This window comes from Trichosurus vulpecula, chromosome 7, assembly GCF_011100635.1.
Source record: "Trichosurus vulpecula isolate mTriVul1 chromosome 7, mTriVul1.pri, whole genome shotgun sequence".
NCBI lineage: Eukaryota > Metazoa > Chordata > Mammalia > Diprotodontia > Phalangeridae > Trichosurus > Trichosurus vulpecula.
In genome coordinates, this window is record NC_050579.1 from 247306994 (window position 1) to 247332739 (window position 25746).

Consider the following 25746-nt stretch of genomic DNA (forward strand, 5'->3'; position numbering starts at 1 on the left):
CCTCTCTCTAGTCACTATACTGGTCAGCACGTCTTGAGGTAGTCCCCAGATAACAAACACCCAGTTTAGCATCTGTTTGTACTTACCAAAAGCCATGTTCAACCTGCTAATTGCTTGCTGTTTCATCATTGTTACCTTGAGAACTGTTGTCATAAAATTTGAAATGTTTCTACATTATGTAGCCTCAGAAGAGGGTAGGGATGAAGGAGAGAAATAGCTATGAAAAATGAGGACAATTTAGGCTAGAGGTGTCAAAAGTAGCTTTATCCCACACTACTTAAATTTCTCACTTTTGAAAAACTTTGTCAATTAGAGGTTCTATTGGAGTGGGGAGGATGTTGTGTAGGGACATGAGTGGTTTTTTTTGGATTATAGAATCAAAGTTCTAGAGCTTGAAGAAACATCAAAGGCCAGTTCCTACTTCCTCATTTTATAGATGGAGATTCTTAAGTCTAATGACCAAGTGACTTGCCCAGAGGCATATAGCCAGGACTTTTATACAACAGTTCAGTTACATTATGGAATAAAGAGGGTTTTGTTGGCTAGTCTGGAAACCTAACCATTTAACAATATTATTCCTATTGGCAAATGTGTTCCAATTTCCAGTCAATTGACATACAAATTTTTGGAACATAACTCCCTCATAAGTTGAAAACTACTTGTAGTATTAGCAATATCATTATCTAAAATATCTCTACAATCTATTGGTATTATAGTTCAAGTACGTTATGGATTAAATAAGCTTCTATGGAGTAACCTGGGAACCTTACCATTGCTACTATTATTCTTTTCATAGTAAAAAAGCATCACGTAGCACTTGGAAAGATAAGTCCCTAAGGGCTTTAGGCCCATTTCTGTCACTGCTTATCACTCCATCTGTAGCTTCATGGTCCCTGGCAGCCCTGATACCAAGAAGTATAACTGTGATATGTCCAAGATGCTTGTAAATCAGTAAATATTTATTCAGGACACCAATGATTATATGCTAATTCTCATTAATCCGTACTACTGTAGTGGGGGTTGAATCGTAGGTTGCAGCCCAAACAGCATCAGTGGAAATGGGCCTATAGGGACCATCCCAGAAAACAGGGACTCTTGAAACTAATTGGGACCCCAGGAATATGCTTGTAGTTTCATAAAACAATTCCCTGACTGGCCACTGAGTATGAAGAGCTCAGTGGACCTTTGAAAAGAATAGACCTCACCTTCAGTCTCTTTTTTCTTCACAGCTATAGATCCTGTGAGGATTATTCAAGCCTCTCCAGTGTGGGGTGGCAGAAGGGGTCACTTTTCATCCTCAGCTCCCTCTTCCAATCCCCATTATGATAATTGCTTTCACATGGTAGCTTAGGCAGGCAGAAATGTGGTGGAGTAGCTAGGTAGGTCTGATCCTGGGTCACTAATTGGCTTTTCCATTTTGTGTTCCTTGCCTTGTAAAAACTGATCAATCTTGAGATGAACTTGTCTAGTCTGGAGGACAACTCTGTGAGTTCAAGTTCCTGGTTCTATTGGTCAGAGCTGATCAATAGCAAGGAAAGTTTCTGCATTCAAAAAGAAAACAACCAGCAAAGAATGAATCCAAATCCTGGCATGGTTTGCCCAAACAGATGAAACTGGAGGGAAATGTTTAGACATAGTTCAGACAATGCAAAGACAGTACAAAGATAAAATATCAAGCATCTATTTAGAAGTCCCATCAAATGCTTTGTGTTTAGATGGTTTCAAGTCAAACTCCTAAGAGGGTATAACAATAATTATTACAGCTGTTTTTAAAGTCTTTGTTAATGTGTGCTTGTGAGAGTCTTATTTTTCATAATTAAAAACAATTACTTCATTAAATATTTCCCAATTACATGTGAAAAAACTTTTACACTCAGTTTTTAAAAAATTGAGTTTTATATTCTCCCTCTCCCTTCCATCATTTCCACCATCCTTGAGAAGGCAAGCAATTTGATATTGATTGTACATGTGAAATCATGAAAACATATTTCCATATCAGCCATATTAGAAAAGAAAGCACAGATTAAAAACACAAGAAAAATAGAGACGATTTTTAAAAAGCACGTTTTAATTTGCATTCACAGTTCATCAGATCTCTCTCTGGAAGTGGATAGCATTTTCCACCATGGGTCCTTTGGAATTGTCTTGAATCATTGTATTGATCAGAGTAGCTAAGTTTTTCATGGTTGCTCATCTTTGCAACATTGCTACAATATTACAATGTTCTCCTGGTTCTGCCCATTGCTCTTTGCAGGAATTCTTCTCGGCTTTCCCAGGTTTTTCTGAAACCATTCTGCTCATCATTTCTGATTACACAATAGTATTCCATTGCAATCTTATACCACAGTTTGTTCAGCCATTCCCCAATTGATTGGCATCCCATCATTTTCTGCTTCTTTGCCACCACAGAAAGAGCTGCCATAAGTATTATTGTATAAATAGATCCTTTTCTTTTTCCTTTGATCTCTTTGGGATACAGACTTACTGGCAGTATTGCTAGGTCAAAGAGGGGCAATTAGATAGCTCTTTGGGTATAGTTCCAAATTGTTCTCCAGAGTAGGTGGATTAGTTCACAATTCTATCCACAGTGAATTAGCATCCCAATTTTTCCACACCCTCTCCAGCAAATAAAAACAGCTCTGAGGTATCACCCCACACCTATCAGACTGGCTAACATAACAAAAAAAGGAAAATAATAAATGTTGGAGAGGTATGAACTGATCCAACCATTCTAGGGAGCAATTTGGAACTATGCCCAACTGATGTATGAACTGACACAAAGTGAAATGAGTAGAATCAGGAAAACATTGTACACAATATCAGCAACATTGTGTGATGATCAACCATGAATGATTTAGCTCTTCTCAGCAACAGAATGATCCAAGACAAGTATAGGAAAATGCTATCCACATCCAGATAAAGAACTGATGGACTATGAATGCAGAACAAAGGGTATTTTTTCATTTATTCTTTTTTGTATCTTTTCCCCTTTTGATATGTTTCTTCTTTCACAACTTTGACTAATATGGAAAGATGTTTTATAGGATAGCACATGCATAACCTATATCAAACTCCCTACCATTTTATTTTTAAATATAATGAATTTATTTATTTTTAGTGTTTCAATGTTCATTTCCATAACATTCTGAGTTTTAAATTTTCTCCCCCTCCCTCTCCTTCCCCCTTCCCAAGATGGAATGCAATCTGATATAGTCTCTACTTATATATTCATATTGAACATATTTTCACATCAGTCATGATGTAAAGAACAATTAGAACTAATGCAAGAAACCATGAGAAAGAAGAAACAAAACAAAACAACAACAATAACAACAACAAAAAGAGAGCAAATAGTATGCTTCTCTCTTCATTCAGAATCCAAAGTTCTTTTTCTGGATGGGGATAGCATTTTCCATCATGAGTCTTTCGGAGTTGTTTTAAATCCTTGCATTGCTAAGAAGAGCTAAGTCTATCAAAGTCAGTCATCACACAATGTGGCTGTTACTGTGTACAATGTTCTCCTGGTTCTGCTCTCTTCACTCAGCATCAGTCACATAAGTCTTTCCAGGTTTTTCTGAAGTCCTTCCGATCATCATTTCTTATAGCACAATAGTGTTGCATTACATTCATATACCACAACTTATCCAGCCATTCCCTAATTGATGGGTCTCCCCTCAATTTTCAATTTTTTTGCCACTACAAAAAGAGCTGCTACAAATATTTTTGTAAATATAGGTTCTTTTCCCATTTTTATGATCTCTTTGGGATAAAGCCCTAGAAGTGATATTACTGTGTCAAAGGGTGTGCACATTTTTATAACTCTTTGGCCATAGTTACAAATTGCTCTTGAGAATGGTTGAATCAGTTCACAAATCCACCAAAAATGCATTAGTGTTCCAATTTTCCTACATCTTCTCCAACATTTATCATTTTCCTGTTTTGTCATGTTAGCAAATCTGATAGGTGTGATGTGGTACCTCAGAATTGTTTTGACTTGTATTTGTCTGATCAACAGTGATTTAGAGCATTTTTTCGTATGACTATAGATAACTTTAATTTCTGCCTCTGAAAAATGCCTATTAATAACCTTTGACCATTTAGCAATTGGGGAGTGACTTGTATTCTTATAAATTTGACTCAATTGTCTATATATTTTAGAAATGAGGCCTTTATCAGAGACACTGGCTGTTAAAACTATTTCCCAACTTTCTGCTTCCCTTCTAATCTTGGTTGCATTGGCTTTGTTTGTGCAACAACTTTTCACTTCAATGTAATCAAAATCATCCATTTTGCATTTCATAATGTTCTCTATGTCTTGTTTGGTCATAAATTCTTCCTTTCTCCATAGATCTGACAGGTAAACTATTCCTTACTCTCCTAATTTGCTTATAGATCAGCCTTTATCATGTGCCCATTTTGACTTCATCTTGGTATAAGGTGTAAGATGTTGGTCTATGTCTAGTTTCTGCTATACTGTTTTCCAGTTTTCCCAGCAGTTTTTATTAAATAGTGAGTTCTTATCCTAGAAGTTGGAATCTTTGGATTTATCCAATAGTAGATTACTATAGTCATTGATTATTGTGTCTTGCATACCTAACCCATTCTACTGAACTACCACTCTATTTCTTAGCCAGTACCAAGTAGTTTTGATGATTGCTGCTTAATAATACAATTTAAGATCTGGTACAGCTAGGCCACCTTCCTTTGCATGTCTTTTCATTAATTCCCTTGATATTTTGAATGGAACTTTTGTTCTTCAAGATGAATTTTGTTATTGTTTTTCTAGCTCTATAAAATAATTTTTTAGTAGTTTGATTGGCATAGTACTGAATAAGTAATTTAATTTGTGTAGAATTGTCATTTCATTATATTAGCTCAGTCTACCCATGAGTAACTGATGTTTTTTGCAATTATTTAGATCTAACTTTATTTTTGTGAAAAGTGTTTTGTAATTGTGTTCATATAGTTCCTGGGTTTGTTTTGGCAGGTAGACTCTCAAATGTTTTATAATGTCTATAATAACTTTAAATGGAATTTCTCTTTCTATCTCTTGCTGTTGGTCTTTGTTAGTAACATTTAGAAATGCCAATGATTTGTGTGGGTTTATTTTATATGCTGCAACTTTGCTAAATTTGTTTATTATTTCAAGTACTTTTTTACTTGATTCTCTAGGATTCTCTAAGTATACCATCATGTCATCTGCAAAGAGTCATAGCTTTGTTTCTTCTTTGCCTATTCTAAGTCCTTCAATTTCTTTTTCTTCTCTTATTGCTAAAGCTAACATTTCTAGTACAATATTGAATAATACTGGTGATAAAGGACATCCTTGCATCACCCCTAATCTTACTGGAAATGCTTCTAGTTTATCCCTATTGCATACAATGCTGGCTGATGGTTTTAGATAGATGCTACCTATCATTTTAAGGAAGACTCCATTTATTCCTACACTCTTTGCTATGCCTTTAAAATATTCCACAAAATTATATAAATTTCTTCTTTTCTTTGCTTCTTCCTCTACAAAGGGCCACCATTAGACACATACACATACATATCATAATACATATCCATAATACATGCATATACATACACACACATATATGTACATAAATATATAAAATTATTCTATTCATACTTCTATTTATTAGTTCTTTCTCTGGATGCAGATAACATCTTCATATATCTTTTATAGTTAATTTGGGTATGTATTTATTATTTTGTGATTTATTTATTTATTTAATATATTTAGTTTTCAGCATTGATTTTCACAAGAGTTTGAATTACAATTTTTTTCCCCATTTCTACCCTCCCACCCACTCCAAGGTGACATATATTCTGGTTGCCCTGTTCCCCAGTCAGCCTTACCTTCTGTCACCCCACTCTCCTCCCATCCCCTTTTCCCTTCCTTTCTTGTAGGGCAAGATAAATTTCTATGCCCCATTGCCTGTGTATCTTATTTTCTACTTGCATGCAAATTTTTTTTTTTGTTTTTGAACATCTGTTTTTAAAATTTGAGTTCCAAATTCTCTCCCCTCTTCCCTTCTCTCCCACCCTCCCTAAGAAGTCAAGCAATTCAACATAGGCTGCATGCATATCATTATGTATAACCCTTCCACAATACTCATGTTGTGAAAGACTAACTATATGTTGCTCCTTCCTAACCCATCCCCCTTTATTGAATTTTCTCCCTTGACCCTGTACCCTTTTGAAAGTGATTGTTTTTGATTACCTCCACCCCCATCTGCCCTCCCTTCTGTCATCCCCCCCCCTTTTTTAATCTTCTTCCTTCTTCTTTCCTGTGGGGTAATATACCCAATTGAGTATGTATGGTATTCCCTCCTCAGGTCAAATCTGATGAGAGCAAGATTCACTCATTCCCTCTCACCTGCCATCTATTCTCTTCCTACAGAACTGCTTTTTCTTGCCACTTTTATGCGAGATAATTTACCCCATTCTATCTCTTCCTATCTCCCTCTCTCAATATATTCCTCTCTCATCCCTTAATTTGATTTTATTTCTTTTAGATATCTTCCCTTCATCTTCAACTCACCCTGTGCCTTCTCTCTCTCTCTCTCTCTCTCTCTCTCTCTCTCTCTCTCTCTATATATATATATATATATAGATATAGATATAGATATAGATATAGATATATAGATATATAATATATATACACACACACATACATACATATATACATACATACACATTCACTTATACATATATATGCAGAAATATATATATATATATATATACATATATATATATATATACATATATATACACATGCATATTCCCTTCAGCTACCGTAATACTGAGGTTTCATGAATCATAAGCATCATCTTTCCATGTAGGAATGCAAACAAAAGAGTTCAACTTCGGTAAGTCCCTTGCAATTTCTTTTTCTTGTTCTTTTTCTTGATTACCTTTTCATGCTTCTCTTGATTCTTGTGTTTGAAAGTCAAATTTTCTATTCAGCTCTGGTCTTTTTACTGAGAAAGCTTGAAAGTATTCTATTTTATTGAAAATCCATATTTTGCCTTGGAGCATGATATTCAGTTTTGCTGGGTAGGTGATTCTAGGTTTTAATCCTAGCTCCATTGACCTCTGGAATATCATATTCCAAGCCCTTTGATCTCTTAATGTAGAAGCTGCCAGATCTTGGATTATTCTATGTTTCCACAACACTCAAATTGTTTCTTTCTGGCTGCTTGCAGTATTTTCTCCTTGAGCTGGAAGCTCTGGAATTTGGCAACAATATTCCTAGGAGATTTCTTTTTGGGATCTATTTGAGGAGGTGATGGGTGGATTCTTTCAATTTCTATTTTGCCCTGTGGCTCTAGAATATCAGGGCAGTTCTCCTTGATAATTTCTTGAAAGATGGTATCTAGGCTCTTTTTTTGATCATGGCTTTCAGGTAGTCCAATAATTTTTAAATTATCTCTCCTGGATCTATTTTACAGGTCAGTGATTTTTCCAATGAGATATTTCACATTGTCTTCTGTTTTTTCATTCCTTTGGTTCTTTTTTATAATATCTTGATTTCTCATCAAGTCACTAGCTTCCACTTGCTCCAATCTAATTTTTAAGGGAGTATTTTCCACAGTGGATTTTTGGACCTCCTTTTCCATTTGGGTAATTCTGCCTTTCAAGGCATTCTTCTCCTCATTTGCTTTTTTGGAGCTCTTTTGCCATTTGAGTTAGTCTATTTTTTAAGGTGTTGTTTTCTTCAGTGTATTTTTCAGTATTTTTTTGGGTCTCCTTTAGCAAGTCATTGACTTGTTTTTCATGGTTTTCTCACATTCTTCTCATTTCTCTTCCCAGTTCTTCCTCTTCTTCTCTAACTTGCTTTTCCAAATCCTTTTTGAGCTCTTCCATGGCCTGGGACAAGTTCATGTTTTTCTTGGAGGCTTTTGTTGTAGGCTCTTTGACTTTGTTGACGTCTTCTGTCTGTATGTTTTGGTCTTCTTTGTCACCAAAGTAAGATTCCAAAGTCTGAGAGTGAATCTGGGTGCGTTTTCGCTACCTGGCCATATTCCCAACCAACTAACTTGACCCTTGAGTTTTTCAGTGGGGTATGACTGCTTGTAGAGTTAAGAGAACTATGTTCCAAGATTGGGGGGATGTGCCAGCTCTGCCACACCAGCACTCCTCCTTCCCCAAGAACCCCCAACCCAGACCGGACTTAGATCTTCAGCAGGCTGTGCACTCCTGCTCTGATCCGCCACTTAATTCCTCCCACCAGGTGGGCCTGGGGTGGAAAGCAACTGCAGCCCTAGTTCTGTAGCTGCCCCACCTCCACTGCCCCCGGGCCGGTAGCCAAACCACGAACTCCTTCCACTCCCACAGCTTTTCCCACTAACCTTCTCTGTTGTCTTTGGTGTTTGTGGGTTGAGAAGTCTGGTAACTGCTGCAGCTCACTGATTCAGGGCACTAGGGCACACTCCTCCTGGCTCCTGGTCTGGTTTGTCTGCGCCACTCATACTGGGCTCTGCTCCACTCCACTCTGCTCCCTGATCCGTGTGGGATAGAACTCACCTATAGACCATCTAGGCTGTCCTGGGCTGGAGCCCTGCTTTCCTCTGCTGTTTTGTGGGTTCTGCAGTTCTAGAATTGGTTCAGAGCCATTTTTATAGGTTTTTTTTTCAATTTGGGTATTTATAATATATAAAATACTCAAAATCATTCTTAAAACAATATTGCTGTTACTGTATACAATGTTCCCTTGGTTCTGCTTATTTTGCTCTTCATTATTTCATGCAAAGTTATTTTTTTTCTAAAATCATTGGCCTCATTATTTCTACTTATACTACTTATAGATGCTACTTATCAGTTTAAGAAAAGCTCCATTTATTCCTATGCTTTCTAGAGTTTTTAATAGGAATGAGTGTTGTATTTTCTCAAAGGTTTTTTCTGCATCCATCCATTCAGATAATCATAAGATTTTTGTTGTTCAATTTATTTTTCCTAAGATAGAGTTATTTAAGTATTCTATCTCCTTTGCTATTAATCTGCAAAATTTATATTTTTTTGTAAATATTCATCCATTTTACTTATATTGTCATTTTGCTGGCATAATATTGAGCAAAATAACTCCTCATAGTTGTTTTAATTTCATCTTCATTTGTGGTGCATTTACCCTTTTCATTTTTGATACTGGTAGTTTGGTTTCCTTCTTTCCTTTTTTCAAATTAAATTAATGAATTTTTTATTTATTTTATTGTGTTTTTTTTCATAAAACCAGTTCCTACTTTTATTTATTCTTTCAATGTTTTTTTTTTCCTTTCGAACTTATTAATTTCTCCTTCTCTTTCTAGGATATCTATTTGGTACTTAACTGGGGATTTTTAATTCATTCTTCTTCTAGTCGTTTTAGTTGTGTGCCTTCATTGATCTCCTCTTTCTCTCTTTTATTAATGTACATTTTTAGAGATACATATTTTCCACTAAGTACTGCTTTGGCTGTATCCTATACATTATGATATGTTGCCTCATTGTGGTCATTCTCTTTAATGAAATTATTGATTGCTTCCATAATTTTTTCCTTGACCTACTCATTCTTTAGGATTAGATTAGTTAGTTTCCACTTAATTTTTAATCTATTCCTCCATGTCCCTTTATTGAATGTAATTTGTATTTGCATTATGGTCTGAAAGGGGTGCATTTAATATTTCTGCTCTTCTGCATTTGGTTGTGAGGTTTTTATGCCCTAATACATAATCAATTTTTGTGAAGGTGCCATGTACAACTAAGAAAAGGCAAACTCCTTTCTATTTCTATTCCATTTCCATTTTTTCCAGAGGTCTGTGATATCTAACTTTTCTCACATTCTTTCATCTTCTTCTTTTTTATTTATTTTATGGTTAAATTTAGCTAACTCTGAGAGGGTAAAGTTGAGGTCCCCCATTGGTATAGTTTTGTTGTCTAATTCCTCCTGTAATTCATTTAACTTTTTTTTTTAAGAATTTAGGTGCTATGCCATTTGGTACATATAGTTTTAATATTGCTATTACTTCATTGTCTGTGGTGCCTTTTAGCAAGAAATAGTTTCCCTGCTCATTCCTTTTAATTAGGTCTAGTTTAGTTTTTGCTTTGCATGAGATCATGATTGCTATCCCTCCACACCCTTTTTCTTCACTTCAACTGAAGCATAATAGATTCTGTTACACACTTTTATTTTAACCCTCTGTTCCTTTTTGTTTCAAGCATGTTTCTTGTAAACAAGATGTTATTGGATTTTAGTTTCTAATACATTCTGCTATCTGGTTCTGTTTGATGGGTGAGCTCACCCCATTCACATTCACATTCACATTTATAACTACTAACTGTGGATTTACCTCCATCCCATTTTCTTCTGTTTATCCTTCTATCTCTGTCTCTCTCATCCTGTCCTTCCTTTAAAGTCCATTTTGCTTCTGACCATCTATTTCTTTCATAACTTTTTTTATCACCCTCCCTTTTTCTCTTATTCCCTTCTTTTCCTACTTCCCTGTTGGTTAAAAGACAGAGTATATACATACACATATGTATATACTCCCTCTTTTAACTAAGTTTGATGTGTGAGGTTCAAGTGTTATCTGATCCACCATCATTTTTCCTTCCATTATAAAAGCTCTTCCTTGTGTACCTCTTTTAAGTGAGATAAGTTTCTCCATTCTTCCTCTCTCTTCACCCTTCTCCCAGGGCAACCCCCTTTTTTGCCTATTCATTTTTTAATCATTCCCACATAATTGACTTACTCCCACATCCTCTTTTTATGCAGACTTTTTCTAACTGCCCTGATAATGATGAAGTTCTTAGGAGTTACATATATCATCTTTCCTAATTGAAAGGTAAACTATTTAATCTTATTGAGTCCCTTATGATTTCTCTTTCATGTTTACCTTTTCCTGCTTCTCTTGAGTCTTGTATTTGAAAGACAAATTTTCTATTCAGCTCTGGTCTTTTCATCAGGAATGCTTCAAAGTCCTTTATTTGATTACATGACCATTTTTTCCCTTGAAGGTTTATACTCATTTTTTTCTGTGTAGATGATTTTTTGTTGTATTCCTAGTTCTTTTTCCTTCTGGATATCACAGTTCAAGCCCCCTGCTACTTTAATGTGTTAGAGCTAAATCTTGCGTGATCCTGACTGTGGCTCCACAGTATTTAAATGTTTGTTGTTGTTGTTGTTGTTGTTGTTGTTCATCCTTCATTCTGTAAAAGAACCATGACATCAAGGAGGTGATGCCATGCCATAAAAGTGAATTTGATTTAAATGAGGGAGGGCTGTTCGAAGTCACCAGCTTCATTTTCTCCTCTGGATCTAGTCACAAGATATAGACCAGGACTACTAGAAATGGCCCTGGATGCAGTGAGAGTCAGCCTTTTTAAGCTAAGGTCTTTAATAGGTCTCAGTTTGACCAAGGCAATGGCCATTCAGTGATTAAGGCTGGGTAAGAAATGAGGCAGAAAATGGCCTCTTTACCTAGTCAAAAAAATTCCATCTGGGAGGGGAAGATCTTTAGAGTTTCTGGCCAAAGCATAAATAATTGCTATTTAATTCACACTGAGCCAATCAGGGCCCAACTGATGACCAAGTGGGACTTAGCTTGCAACCTATTGTTGGCCAATCAATGAGAGCCAGAGTGATTTGGGTTTAAGGCATGGTCCTTAAGGGAAAAGAAAAAATAGGTTTTAGCGATCAAAATTTAAATGGTTTCTTTCTGTCAGCTTAGATTATTTTCCTTTTGACCTGGGAACTATTGAATTTGACTAAAATATTTCTGGGAATTTTCATTTTGGGATCTCTTTGGGAGGTGATCAGTGGATTTTTTTCAATTTCTAGTATATCTAGGTAGTTTTACCTGATAACTTCTTTTTTTTTTAAAGTGAACTAGGGGGCCTTGCACTTTCTTCCACTCCTGCAAGTCACCCTATCTATATCTATTGCTGTTGAACAGGTCACCTTTTTTTAAATTTTTTTTTAATTTAAATTTATTTATTTAACATATTTGGTTTTCAACATTGATTTTCACAACAGTTCGGATTACAAATTTTCTCCCCATTTCTACACTCCCCCCCACTCCAAGATGGCTGATATTCTGGTTGCCCTGTTCCCCAGTCATCTCTCCCCTCTATCACCCCCCTCCCCTCTCATCCCCTTTTCCCTTCCTTTCTTGTAGGGCAAGATAAATTTTGACACCCCATTGCCTGTGTATCTTATTTTTTAGTTGCATGCAAAAACTTTTTTTTTTGAAAATCTGTTTTCAAAACTTTGAGTTCCAAATTCTCTCCCCTCTTCCCTTCCCACCCACCCTCCCTAAGAAGTCGAGCACTTCAACCTAGGCCACGCATATATCATTATGTATAACCCTTCCACAATACTCATCTTGTGAAAGGCTAGCTACATTTTCCTCCTTCCCAACCCATCCCGCTTTATTGAATTTTCTCCCTTGACCCTGTCCCCTTTCCAAAGTGTTTTTTTGATTACCTCCACCCCCATCTGCCCTCCCCTCCATCATCCCCCCCCTTTATTTTTTTTTATCTTCCTCCCTCTTCTTTCCTGTGGGGTAAGATACCCAACTGAGTATGTATGGAATTCCCTCTTCAGGCCAAATCTGATGAGAGCAAGGTTCACTCATTCCCCCCTCACCTGCCCTTTCGCATCCTCCCACAGAGCTGTTTCCTCTTGCCACCTTTATGTGAGATAATCCATCCCATTCTATCTTTCCCTATCTCCCTCTCTCAGTATGTTGCTCTCTCATCCCTTAATTTCATTTTATTTCTTTTAGATATCTTCCCCTCATCTTCAACTCACCCTGTGTCTACTCTCTCTCTTTTACATATATATATGTATATATATATATATATATATATATATATATATACATACATACACATACACATATATATACACACATACACATATCATACACATACATACATATACACATAGATATATACATACATACACACTCACACACATATATATATATACATAAACATATATATACATATATATGCATATTCCCTTCAACTACCCTAATACTGAGGTCTCATGAATCATACACATCATATTTCCATGTAGGAATGTAAACAAAACAGTTCAACTTTAGTAAGTCCCTTGCAATTTCCGTTTCTTGATTACCTTTTCATGCTTCTCTTGATTCTTGTGTTTGAAAGTCAAATTTTCTATTCAGTTCTGGTCTTTTCACTGAGAAAGCTTGAAAGTCCTCTATTTTATTGAAAATCCATATTTTGCCTTGGAATATGATACTCAGTTTTGCTGGGTAGGTGATTCTAGGTTTTAATCCTAGCTCCATTGACCTCCAGAATATCACATTCCAAGCCCTTCGATCTCTTACTGTAGAAGCTGCCAGATCTTGGGTTATTCTGATTAGGTTTCCACAGTACTCAAATTGTTTCTTTCTGGCTGCTTGCAGTATTTTCTCCTTGATCTGGGAGCTCTGGAATTTGGCAACAATATTCCTAGGAGATTTCTTTTTGGGATCTATTTGAGGAGGCAATCGATGGATTCTTTCAATTTCTATTTTGCCCTGTGGCTCTAGAATATCAGGGCAGTTCTCCTTGATAATTTCTTGAAAGATGGTATCTAGGCTCTTTTTTTGATCATGGCTTTCAGGTAGTCCAATAATTTTTAAATTATCTCTCCTGGATCTATTTTTCAGGTCAGTGGTTTTTCCAAGGAGATATTTCACATTGTCTTCCATTTTTTCATTCCTTTGTTTCTGTTTTATAATATCCTGATTTCTCATAAAGTCACTAGCTTCTACTTGCTCCAATCTAATTTTTAAAGCAGTATTTTCTTCAGTGGATTTTTGGACCTCCTTTTCCATTTGGGTAATTCTGCCTTTCAAGGCATTCTTCTCCTCATTGGCTTTTTGGAGCTCTTTTGCCATTTGAGTTAGTCTATTTTTTAAGGTGTTGTTTTCTTCAGTGTATTTTTCAGTATTTTTTTGGGTCTCCTTTAGCAAGTCATTGACTTGTTTTTCATGGTTTTCTCGCATCCTTCTCATTTCTCTTCCCAATTTTTCCTCTACTTCTCTAACTTGCTTTTCCAAATCCTTTTTGAGCTCTTCCATGGCCTGGGACCAGTTCATGTTTTTCTTGGAGGCTTTTGGTGTAGGCTCTTGCACTTTATTGACTTCTTTAGTCTGTATGTTTTGGTCTTCTTTGTCAGCAAAGAAAGAATGCAAAGTCTGAGACTGAATCTCGGTGTGTTTTCGCTGCCTGGCCATATTCCCAGCCAACTAACTTGATCTTTGAGTTTTTCAGTGGGGTATGACTGCTTGTAGACTAGAGAGTTCTATGTTCCACGTTTGGGGGGGAGGTGCCAGCTCTGCCACACCAGCACTGCTCCTTCCCTAACCCCCAACCCGAACTGGGCTTAGATCTTCAGCAGGCTGTGCACCCCTGCTCTGATCCACCACTTAATTCCTCCCACCAGGTGGGCCTGGAGCTGGAAGTAACAACAGCTGTAGCTGCCCCACCTCCGCTGCCCCCAGGGCTGGAAGCCGAACCGCGAACTCCTTCTACTCCCGCAGCTTTTCCCACTAACCTTCTCCGCAGTCTTTAGTGTTTGTGGGTCGAGGGGTCTGGTAACTGCCACAGCTCACTGATCCAGGGCGCTAGGGCCCCCTCCGCCCGGCTTCTGGTCTGGAAGTTCCACGCTGCTCAGGCTGGGCTCTGCTCCACTCTGTTCCCAGCTCCCAGCTCCCAGCTCCGTGTGGGATAGACCTCACCCAGAGACCATCCAGGCTGTCCTGGGCTGGAGCCCTGCTTCCCTCTGCTGTTCTGTGGGTTCTGCCATTCTAGAATTGGTTCAGAGCCATTTTTTATAGGTTTTTGGAGTGGCTCCATACGGAGCTCACTCCAGTCCCTGCTTACCAGCTGCCATCTTCACCTGATAACTTCTTAAAATATGATTTCTAGGATATTTCTTTGATTACAGCTTGCAGATAGTCCAATAATCCTTGTTATTTTTCCTCAAATCATTATCTAGGTCAGTAGTATTTTTGATGAGTTATTTCACATTTTCTTCTATTTTTCATTTTTTGTCTTTGTTTTATTATTTCTCAAAGTCTCATGGAGTCATTAGCTTCCCCTTTGCCCAATTCTAATTTTTAAGGCCTTTTGTACCTCCTTTTGTATTTGGGTAATTCTGCTCTTTAAGATATTATTTCCTTCAGTGTTTTGTTTTTTGTATTCATCTTTTACTAAGCTGTTAATTGTCTGTTCATAATGCTCTTATTTTGCTTTCATTTCTTTACCTAATTTTTCTTCCACCACTATTGTTTGCTTTTGAAAATCAATTTTTAGTTTTTCCAGTAATTCTTGTTGGGCTTGTGTCCAATTTGCATTTTTTTTGTTGAAGCTTTGCTTGCGGCCATTTTGACTTCATTTTTTTTTCAGTGCATGTCTTTATCTTCCCTGTCATCATAGGAACTTTTAATGATGATATTCTTTTCTTTCTGTTGTTTACTATTTTTTCCATGGTATTTCTTGATTTTGAACTTTATCTTAAAATTGGACTCTATTCCCAGCCAGGGGTTGGGGCAAGGGTACTGTGTCAAGCTTTAGCCTTTTTTGCATTGTTAATTCTGAGAGTTTGGAAGTTTTTTGGTTCTTCTAAGGTGCTATGACCTGGGGAGAGTTGTGGTCACTGCTCTCCTACTCTGCATTTTGTTCCTTATTCAGGAAAGACCCCTGTTCCTTTGAAATTGCATTGATACTGCTCCTCAGGGTCCTTGCTCCCTTGGAATCAAAAGTGATAATGTTCCTCAAGGTCCTTGATCCCTTGTGACCTATGGCTTTACTCTTCGTCATGTTTTCTACTCCCTTTTGACCAAAAATGCTCCTCTCTGCCCTTGAATCATGACCCGGAAGAGAGTTAGGCAATGGACTTGCCAAACAGCATTTAGTCCTGCTTCCAGTGCTTGTACAGGGGTCCCCTCTAATTTCTTTCTTACCAGTTGCCAGGTCCCCTTACCACCTCTGGCTTGATATTCTCCCCAAAGTGCTGTAGCTTCTCTTGCCACCACCTGGTCTCACTGTTGGTATTTCATCCACATAGGCTCTGATCCAGCCTCTACCCCCATGTAAGAGATCTCTATTTCTGACTTCTTAAGTTATCTTGTTGGAAGAATGTCTCACCTTGACCTTTTGTTGGCTCTGCTGCTCCAGAATTAGATTTGAGGAATTATTTTAAAGTTGTTTGGAGGGCAATGTTGGGACAGCTCAGCTGACTGCTTTCTCTACTTTGCCATCTTGGCTCCACCCCCAGAAATTCTGAGAGCCTTTTCTATTAAGCATTTTTAATGTGTGAAGAAAAAAAATAGCTTTTCCATGCAGGGTTATTATGGGAAAATACCTTTCTTTTTCCTTCTTTTAAGTGACCCTAGACATACACCAAATGTAAGCTTTTAGTAATATTTCCCCAAGGTACTAGTATAGAGGTACAACATGAGCTGGAGTATAGTAAATATTTACGACCCTTCATTTAGGGGGTCAGATTCTGCCCAGACTCCCTTCATGAGTCTAGAGTAGATAGACATCTTAGTGGAGAGGGAAAGGGGGAAGGTGGAGAGGGAAAGGGAGAAGGTACAATGCCCTTCCCCCCATTGATTCTAATTGTTAAATTACTAAAAGAGAGATATAGAGAAATATATAAGGACCAGGCCATAGGAGTTATTTAATTTAAGCCATTTGTTTTACAAATGAGGAAATTGAGATCCAGAGTGTTTGAATTACTTATTCAATGCCATGTAGTAAGTAGAGTTTGAATCTAAGTCCTCTAGTTCCCTGGTGAAGAGGCGGAAGAAGAGAAAAAAGAAGAGGAAATGAATATGGAAGAAATATATCACGTGGGGGATCTAAAAATTATTCATACTTGGATTTGGAATGTACTCCTCATCTTCCCCATGTAATAAGGATTTTATCTTAGAGAAGAGAAGGTAAAGTATGTGGCCTCCCAGTGTCTGAAATACTTTTAGGAAAGAGAATTGGATTTAATACCCACAGAATTTAATACAGATGCCAAAGGAGTCTAGAGGATAATGTGGCCTATCAGAAATAAGTACTATTTATGACCTAGCACATAGCATAGCAGTTCTAATTGAGATGGGAAGTAGGGAAGGGACAAATTCCCTGGAATCACTGTGGCTGACCTATAATGTTGATAAATCACTGGTGGATAACTGAGAACTCACTATAGATGACACCTAGGGGAAAAAGAAGCCTGATTCCCCAGTCTGTCCCCTCTAAGGTCAGCAGCACAGACAGGTTTTGCAGAGGATGAGAGTCCCTCAGAGTTGCTGGTTTCAGGGAATAGAATTCACAAGATTACAGTGTCATTAAAAAGATTACAGGGAGAGAGGTGTGAAGGATGCTCTCTCTCCTCCTAGACTCTTCCGTTGTTTCCCAGAAGTCCTGGAAAAGACAGCGGTAGCAAAGTGGATCATGTCACAGTTAGGCCATTTCATGGTAGGCTGTGTGTTTCCAAAGTGGAGCAGCATGACCTGTAATGACAATAACTATAATGATGATGACAGTAGTGGTAATGAGGGATGGAGAGAGGCTTATGAAGGGTTTGCTCTTGCTTCCCCAATAGTGATGAATCCTGAGGATGTTTACAGATGAAGGCTTTGGGATGGTGGGGATTGTGAGTTCCCAACTATTATCAGTCCCTTACTTGCTTGTTCCTGGTTGGGAATTTGGGGTGGGACACAGCAGGGTCCCTAACAGAAGTCATCTCTAATAGCCACCACAACAATAACATCACGTTTAAATAGAACTTTGAGGCTTTAACACTACTTTCTTCACACCATCCTTGTGAGGTGGTTGGGTAGGGAAATTGCTATTCTCAATTTACGTATGAGAAAACTGACTCTCGGAGATTTTAAGTGACTTGCTCTTGGTCACACAATTAGTGTTATAGGAAGGATTGAAAACCAGGTCTCTTGAGACAGCATGAGGAAAGGTGGAACACTAGGCTTCCAGTAAGGATGACTTGGTTTCAGATATTGTCACAGACACTAGCAGTGTAATACTAGACAAGTAGGGAAGGGAAAAAGCATTTATAAAGGACCTACTGTGTGCCAGGCACTGGGCTAAGTATTTTACAAGTATTATCCCATTTGCTCCTCACAACAACCCTGGGAGATAGGTGCCATCATTATTCCCATTTTGTAACTGAGGAAATTGAGAAAGACCTAGATTAAGTGACTTGTCTAGGGTCACACAGCTAGTAGGTATCTGAGGCTAGATTTGAACTCAAATTTTCCTGTCTCCAGGTTCTATCTATCTTTCTAGATGCTCTATATCACCTAGCTGCCTCAAGTCATTTAACTTTTCCAAGCCTCAGTCTCCTCAAATGTAAAATGAAGGGGTTAGATTCAGTGATCCTGTCCAGCTTTAATTTTATGATGTCATGATCCAAAGTCCAATCTTTTCTTTCTTCCCTCTTTCACTTTCTGGCTCTTTCCAATGACACAGACTCCCTGGTTGCCCTTTTTAGCACTGATTATATTTTCACTTCTTTCCTCCAATTCTTTCTCCCTTGATGTTCACTCAATTCATGTCTTTTACCCAATCAAAATTCTAGTAACTGTTGTCTGCGACCTCCATGACACTCCCCTTCTTTCCTCAATGAGTTCAATGACTGGCTTATGGTCTTCCCTCCCCAACTCTTAACCTCGTACTAGGGGCACTTCAGTACACACATGCTCAGATGCTCTAACTTCACTTCCCCAACTTCCTCATTTCTCATGACCTACTCCTCCATCCCAACTTGGCCACACCCAAAGATGGTGAAACCTTGATCTTGCCATCCCCCAGAAATGCCCCACATCTATGTAGACAAATTCTGAAGTTCCCTCATCTGATCATGGTCTGTCATCATTCCCACTCTCCCTTTTCTTTCTAACACAAAACTGTTCTCTGTCCTCAGTATTTGTTCTAGTCCTTTGACCCTTCTGTTCTTCCCGAGGACATCTCAACTGCACTGGTCATACCCTTCTCATTTCACCGTCAGAGTGCCACTCTACACTGTCCTCCCTTGCTCAAGTCTCCTGCTTCCTTATCCTATCATTGACATTGCTCTGCCAAGCCTCAGTATTGGATCACCCTCAGCTTCCACTGCCATGGTTTCTGTTCACTTGCTAGTGAACTGGATCCAACCAAAATGTGTTATATAATCTTAACTGGGCCCCAAATGCAGCAAGGCAATCCTATTACACTTCCCTAATTGTCTCTATCCCACTCACCACAGCAGGTTTTCCAAGTCTTTCATCCATCCTCAAGGCTCCTAGAGCTCCCCATCCCTCCATCCACTCAGCTAAGAGCCTTGACTCATTTTATTGAAAAAATGCAGGCCATTTGCAAAATGCTCCCTTTTGTCCCTTGTTCCTCAGTTCTCAACACTCAGATGCCTTCTGTCCCTATTTCATTTTTCGCCACTTTCTCAAATGAGGAAATTCCCTTTCTCCTCACCAAGGCATCAATGATCCCATTCCATTCTGTCTTCTTCAGTAGACTGCCCCCTCTATCATTCCCACTCTCTCACTTATCTTCAACCTTTCCCCATCTCCTGATTACTTCCCTGCTGCCTACAAACATCCCTATATTGTTGTTTAGTCATCTCAGTTGTGTCTGACTCTCTGTGATCCTATTAGGGGTATTCTTGGGAATGATACTGCAGTGGTTTGCCATTTCTTTCTCCAGCTCATTTTACAGGTGAGGAAACTGAGGCAAACAGGGTGAAGTGACTTGCCCAGGGTAATACAGCTAGTGTCAGAGACTGTATTTGAACTTAGATCTTCCTGACTCCAGGTGGCACTCTATCCACTGTGCCACATAGCTTTCCTATGCGTCCTCCATTAAAAAAACAAAAACAAAAACAAAAACAAAACTGTCACTTGGTCCATCTATCCCTCCTAGCTATCTGCCTATATCTCTCCTTCCTTTTGTAGCTAAACTCGTTTATGAACTCTATACATCACTGTCTATATTCTGATGCATTCTTAACACAGCTTAGTGCTCTACCCTAAGCTGATGAACTCTGAAGGACAGATGGCGTTTCCTACTTCTGCTATCATTATAGTGGGAGTGCAGTGGGGGAATGAATAGGAACAAAGGCACAGATTCAGAGTGAGAAGAGCAGGGTTTGAATGATCACTTTTCACCTTAGTACTTGTATGACCTCAGATCAGGCACATAGTAGATGACATAACAAATACTTATAAATTGAATCAAATTGTTATCTGCCACTTCCTATTTCTGGTCGTCAGTTTCTTCTTCTGTAAAATGAAGAGGGTGGATTAGAATTCAGGGGTGAGGAACCTACAGCCTCGAGGTCACGTGGTGCTCAAGTGTTGCTGCACTTGACCTAGGAGGCCACACATGACCTCCAGGCTGCAGGCTTCCCACTCCTGGAGATACATGAGCTCTAAAGTCCTTTATCACCCCAGGTAGTGCCAATCCCGTAAATGAAATTCTGACTTTGTTCCTTGGGGTATCTGGCAGCATTTCAAGGGTGTTTTCCCTTGAAGAAGAAGTATAGCTAACATTTATCTAGCTGTTACTATATGGCACAGCAGCTAAGCACGTTACAATTACTATCTCCTACGATTCTCACAACAACCCTGGGAGATAGGTGCTATTTTTATCCGCCTTTTACAGAACGGGTTAAATGACTTTCTTAGGGTCACACAGCTAGAATATGTCTGAGGCAGGATTTGAACTTATGTCTTCCTGACTCCAAGCCAGGCGCTCTATCCATTGTGCCACCTTGCTGCCTTGCTGGGTTCCCTGAAGTTTTTCCTGGGTTGACTAAGATAAATATTCCAGGATCCTGCGCTTTCCGATGGCTCCTTCTTTCTCCTCCTCATTGCATTCTGACCACACAGCCCCTGCCACTAAAACACATTCTGTTGAACGGGTAGAAAAGCAGCTTCCAGCATATTATCCCTGTGTTTATTTTCAATCAGCTTACACGGCCCAGGGAAACCACAACAAGATATTTAGTATGTGCTTATTCTACACACCCCACCTCCCACCCCTCCCTGCCGCTTCCCGAGATACTTGGGAGCTGATTGAAATGTGATGCGTGGGCTCGTAAAGGAGGGAGAGAAAACATCCACTCAGACCTTAGCCTTTCTCATGGGTCACAACTGACAGATGCAGTCTCTCCTCCTCCTCTGCTAGAATGCTCAAAGTGCTTCAGGGCAGATCCCTTCTCAAGAGCTGATGGTGCATCCTCCCCGCCCCCGCTTCAGGGCACTGGGGGGGAGGGGCAGAACGTAGGGCTCAGCACAAGCTCTCCTTCAGCTTCCCCCCAGGGACGTACTTCGTTGCCTTGGGTTAGGGTGGAGGAATGGTAAAGGAGGGGACTTCTTTTGTAAGGAATCCTGGGCTCTGTGTGGAGCTTCACTATTCAAACATGTGATCTTGGTACTTAGAAAGTCTCTTCTCTCCTTCCAGCTTTAGACCATGGTAGCAAGCCCAAGTTCAGTTCCCTTGGAAGGGCAGTTAATAGGTGAACTGTGAATCCCTCTTAACATTCTCTATTTCTTTAAAATCTCATTCAGGTGCTATCTTCCATACAGATTCTTTCATGACTCCCATTCTCAGCAGCTAATGCCCCCATTCCCAAATTTATATTGCTTTTGTTTGGTATATACTTGCACGTGGGTGTGTGTGTGGAATTATATGTTGTGTTGCCCATGTAGGTTCTGCATGTCCACATGGGTCTTCCTACATGTAGCTCAGAGGAAGGCACGAACAGATTTCTCTGTGGTCTTTTCCAACCTCCCTTCTCCAAGAAAGACTGATTTCTGCTAGAAGGCGAGGCAGGAGATTGGCTGGCCGCACTCTGTTCTGAGAGAAAAAGTACTGGGATACATACATACCTGTGTGTATATACATAGATATATATATGTGTATATATATATATATATGTATACACACATATGTATGAATATATTGTATGTATGTGTTCTCAACTACACACACATTGTCTATCTTCACACATATGTAATATGCTTATATGTGTGTATGTGTGCATGCACATATACATACATGTATATCTTCAAGGTTTGACTCTCTTCCTTTTAAAGCCAGTTCCACAACACAACACACAAAGCAAATAGCAAATACACCCATTTATTCAAGTGGATCGTAAAACAGAAATCTGAGATGGTGTAGATATGAGAACACACATAAGAAGAGTGAATGAATTCTCCCACTGGGGTCAAAATGTCTCAGGTCAAACAGGAGAGAGTCCCATATTTTACCCAACAATGATTCCCAAAGTCTCTAGTTTATAAAATGGTGGATAAAGTCATGAGCAAGGTGACACATCCTCTTCATGTCAGCTTCTTCCAAGAGTCCCCTTCAGGGACCTAAAAAGAATCTAGGACTAAGTGTGCTCTCTTGACTGGAAGCCAGAAAACCAGGATCTTTCTGCCCCTCTCACAGATGTGGAGCATTGAGGAATCTATCTACTAGAAGAGTCTTATGTAAATTGCCTTTGAGCTGAAGATTACACTTATTTATGAGTGTTTTATCTCCCCTAATTAAGTGGAAACTCCCTGAGAGCAAAAATTATTTCATTTTTTGCCCTTCTATCTTTAGGGCTCACCTCAGTGCTTGGGACATCCTATTGAAGATGATTAATTAATATCTACTAATAATAGCTAGCTTTGATATTCTGCTTTAAGGTTTGCAAAAAAAACATTACATAGATTATTTCTTTATATCCTCACAAAACCCATCATTCCCATTTTATAAATGAAAAAAAACTGAGGCTGAGAGAAGTTGAGTGGCTTGTCCAGAGTCACATAGCTAGAAGTATCAGGATCTGAATTCGGGTCTTCTTGACTCCAGGTCCAACATTCCATTCACTGCATGACCTAGTCTGTCGATTGATAGCTCTGTGTATCTGTGGCTGTCTATGGACTCCTGTGAATCATTTGTAGTTTCTGCATTTTCTGTAGTATAAAATAAAAGCTGTACTACAAATGTGTGCTACTACCTTGAATGCTTATACAGAAGATGAGCTTACACATATTTCTGAAAAAGAAAAACACAAGTTAAATTTTCCTGGAATAAACTCCAGGCATGGAAAAAGAGAGGAGTGATTTTCATTAGGATGGCCATCCTTCCTCAAGATCAGACCCAGTCCCTGTGAGACCACAGGACTTTGGAGAACCCTGGACTATGGGTTACACCCAATTCCCCCAATTGTTAGTCTCTCTCTCCTCACAATCACATTGTATTTTATTTTCTATTTATTTATCTCTGTACATATTTGTTTCCCCCAGTAAAATATAATCTCCTTGAAGGCAGGAACTTTTTCATTTTCATGTTTATATTCTGAGCACCTAATAGGTATGTTCAGAATTTGGTGCACAGTAAATATTTAACAAATATCCGTTGAATGAATTAATGAATATCTCTGCCTGAGTGGTGGCACTCAGGGTGGGTGTGGAAATCATAAGCTTAGGTTAGGCATAGATGACTAGCCGATTCTTTTTTCATTTGCTTAACTTAAAAGGCTAGAAAAAAAAGGAAACTTAAGAGGATAAATCAATATAAGACTGATGAGACAGTTCTCCAAGTGTTTGAAGAACCAAGCAAAGAGGAACTGAACTTAACAGCCAGCAAGATTGAGGATACACACTGAGATGCACAATCTGATTCTTAATGGTTGTGAGATAATGGGTATGGTGGTCCTTGCCCACCTCACTATCTGAACCAGCCCTCAATAATCATGAAGTTAAAGAGAAGGTACAATGTAGAAGAGAGCAGACTGAAGCTTAAGCCAGGAAAGCTGGATTCAGTTTCTGACCTTAAAACCTGTGTGATTTTGGGCAAATAATTTAGTTTGTCAGCCTCAGTTTCCTAACCTAAAAAATAGGACTACTACCCACCTTACACGTATAGCTCCTTCCTAGGACTACAGTTTTGAGAACATGGCTCTTCATTTATTGTTGTATCCTTTTTAAAAAATTAATTTCCTTTCAATTAAGAAGCATTTATTTTCTCTTTCCTCCTATGCCCCCAATTGGAGATAAGAAAAGAAAAGAAAAGAAAAGAAAAGAAAAGAAAAGAAAAGAAAAGAAGAGAAGAGAAGAGAGAAGAAAAGAAGAAAAAAGAAAAGAAAAACAAAAGACTTGTAACATACATGCATAATTAAGCAAAACAAATTCTTGGATAATCCATGTCCAAAAATGAATGTCTCATTCTGCCTCTTGAATCCATTGCTTCTGTCATGGGGTGGGTAGCATTTTTCGTCATCAGTCCTCTGAAATAATGACTGATCATTGCATTGAACAGAATTTTTAAATCTTGGAAAATTTTTGTTTGTACAGAGTTGTTGCTATCATATAAATTGTTCTCCTGGTTCTGCTCACTTCATTCTGCATTAGTCCATACAAGTCTTCCCAGGTCTCTCTAAAAAAGTCAATAAACATTTATTGAGTCTACTATGTACTAGGCACTGTGCTAAGCCATTTCTTTCTTCATTTTCCTTGTGAAACCATCTCGTTCTTCCTTCCTTATATCACAAGAGTATTCCATTATCTTCATATAATAATTAGTTTAGCCATTCCTCAATAATGAGTACCCCCTTAGTTACCAGGTCTTTTGCCACACACACACACACACACACACACACACACACACACGAGCTATCATACCTATTTTGGTATACATCTGTGTCTTTCTTCTTTTGTTCTCTTTGGGTTATGTCCTAATTGCCCTCCATTTTTGTTTAACATACAGACAGCAATACACTCTTAGGATCTTTGTCTGAAGGAAATGTTACAGGTGGGAACATCTATCAGGGGACACACTATCTATCAGTCAATAGCAGTAGAAATACAGCCATAACACAGTTCCCCATCAGGGACCTCTCATAACTTCCCAGGTTCAATATACTATTTTGGGTCAACATCTTTCCAAATCCACAGCCTCCACACACTTCTTTGCCTGACCGAGTCAGATGACATTTAATTAAAACAGAATTCAATGTAAATAACAAGGAATTTAATCAGGTTGCAAACATTCCCCAATTAATCTCATTTTCTTCCTAGTACAGCAGGAAAGGGACAGGATGGTTCAGACTCATGGTGAAAGTTTCAGAGATCAGCATCTGACATGACTTCTTGTTTCATTTCCCTTCCCTTTGTGCAGTACTTATTAAGAAATGTGGTTGTTTAGCTGTTCAGTCATTTTCAACTCTTTGTGACCCTATGGATCATAGTATGCCAATACAATCTATGGGCTTTTCTTGGCAAAGATATCAGAGTGGTTTGCCATTTCTTTCTCCAGCTCATTTTACAGATGAGGAAACTGAGGCAAACAGGGTCAAACAGCTAGTAAGTATGTGAGGCCAGATTTGAAGTCAGGAAAATGTGTCTTCCTGACTCCAGGCCTGGCATTTCATGGAAATGAAGAATATGAACTTGGACAGACTTTTAGAGATAGTGGAGGATGGAATGACTTGGAGTACTATAGTCCATGGGTTCACAAAGAGTCAGACATGACTAAATGACTGAACACAGTAATCTCACCGTTCATATACTGTTATCTCAGCTGACTTCCTCTGAGCTTAGCTGATCAAAGAGAAAGCAGAGCTTATTACCAGGTCTGTTCCCCATCCCCCACCCTGCCTTCCAGCTCCTCACTCAGGCCAATCTATACCTTTTCCTTAATTCCCTCAGGTTTTTCTTTCAATCTGCTGTTTAGGCT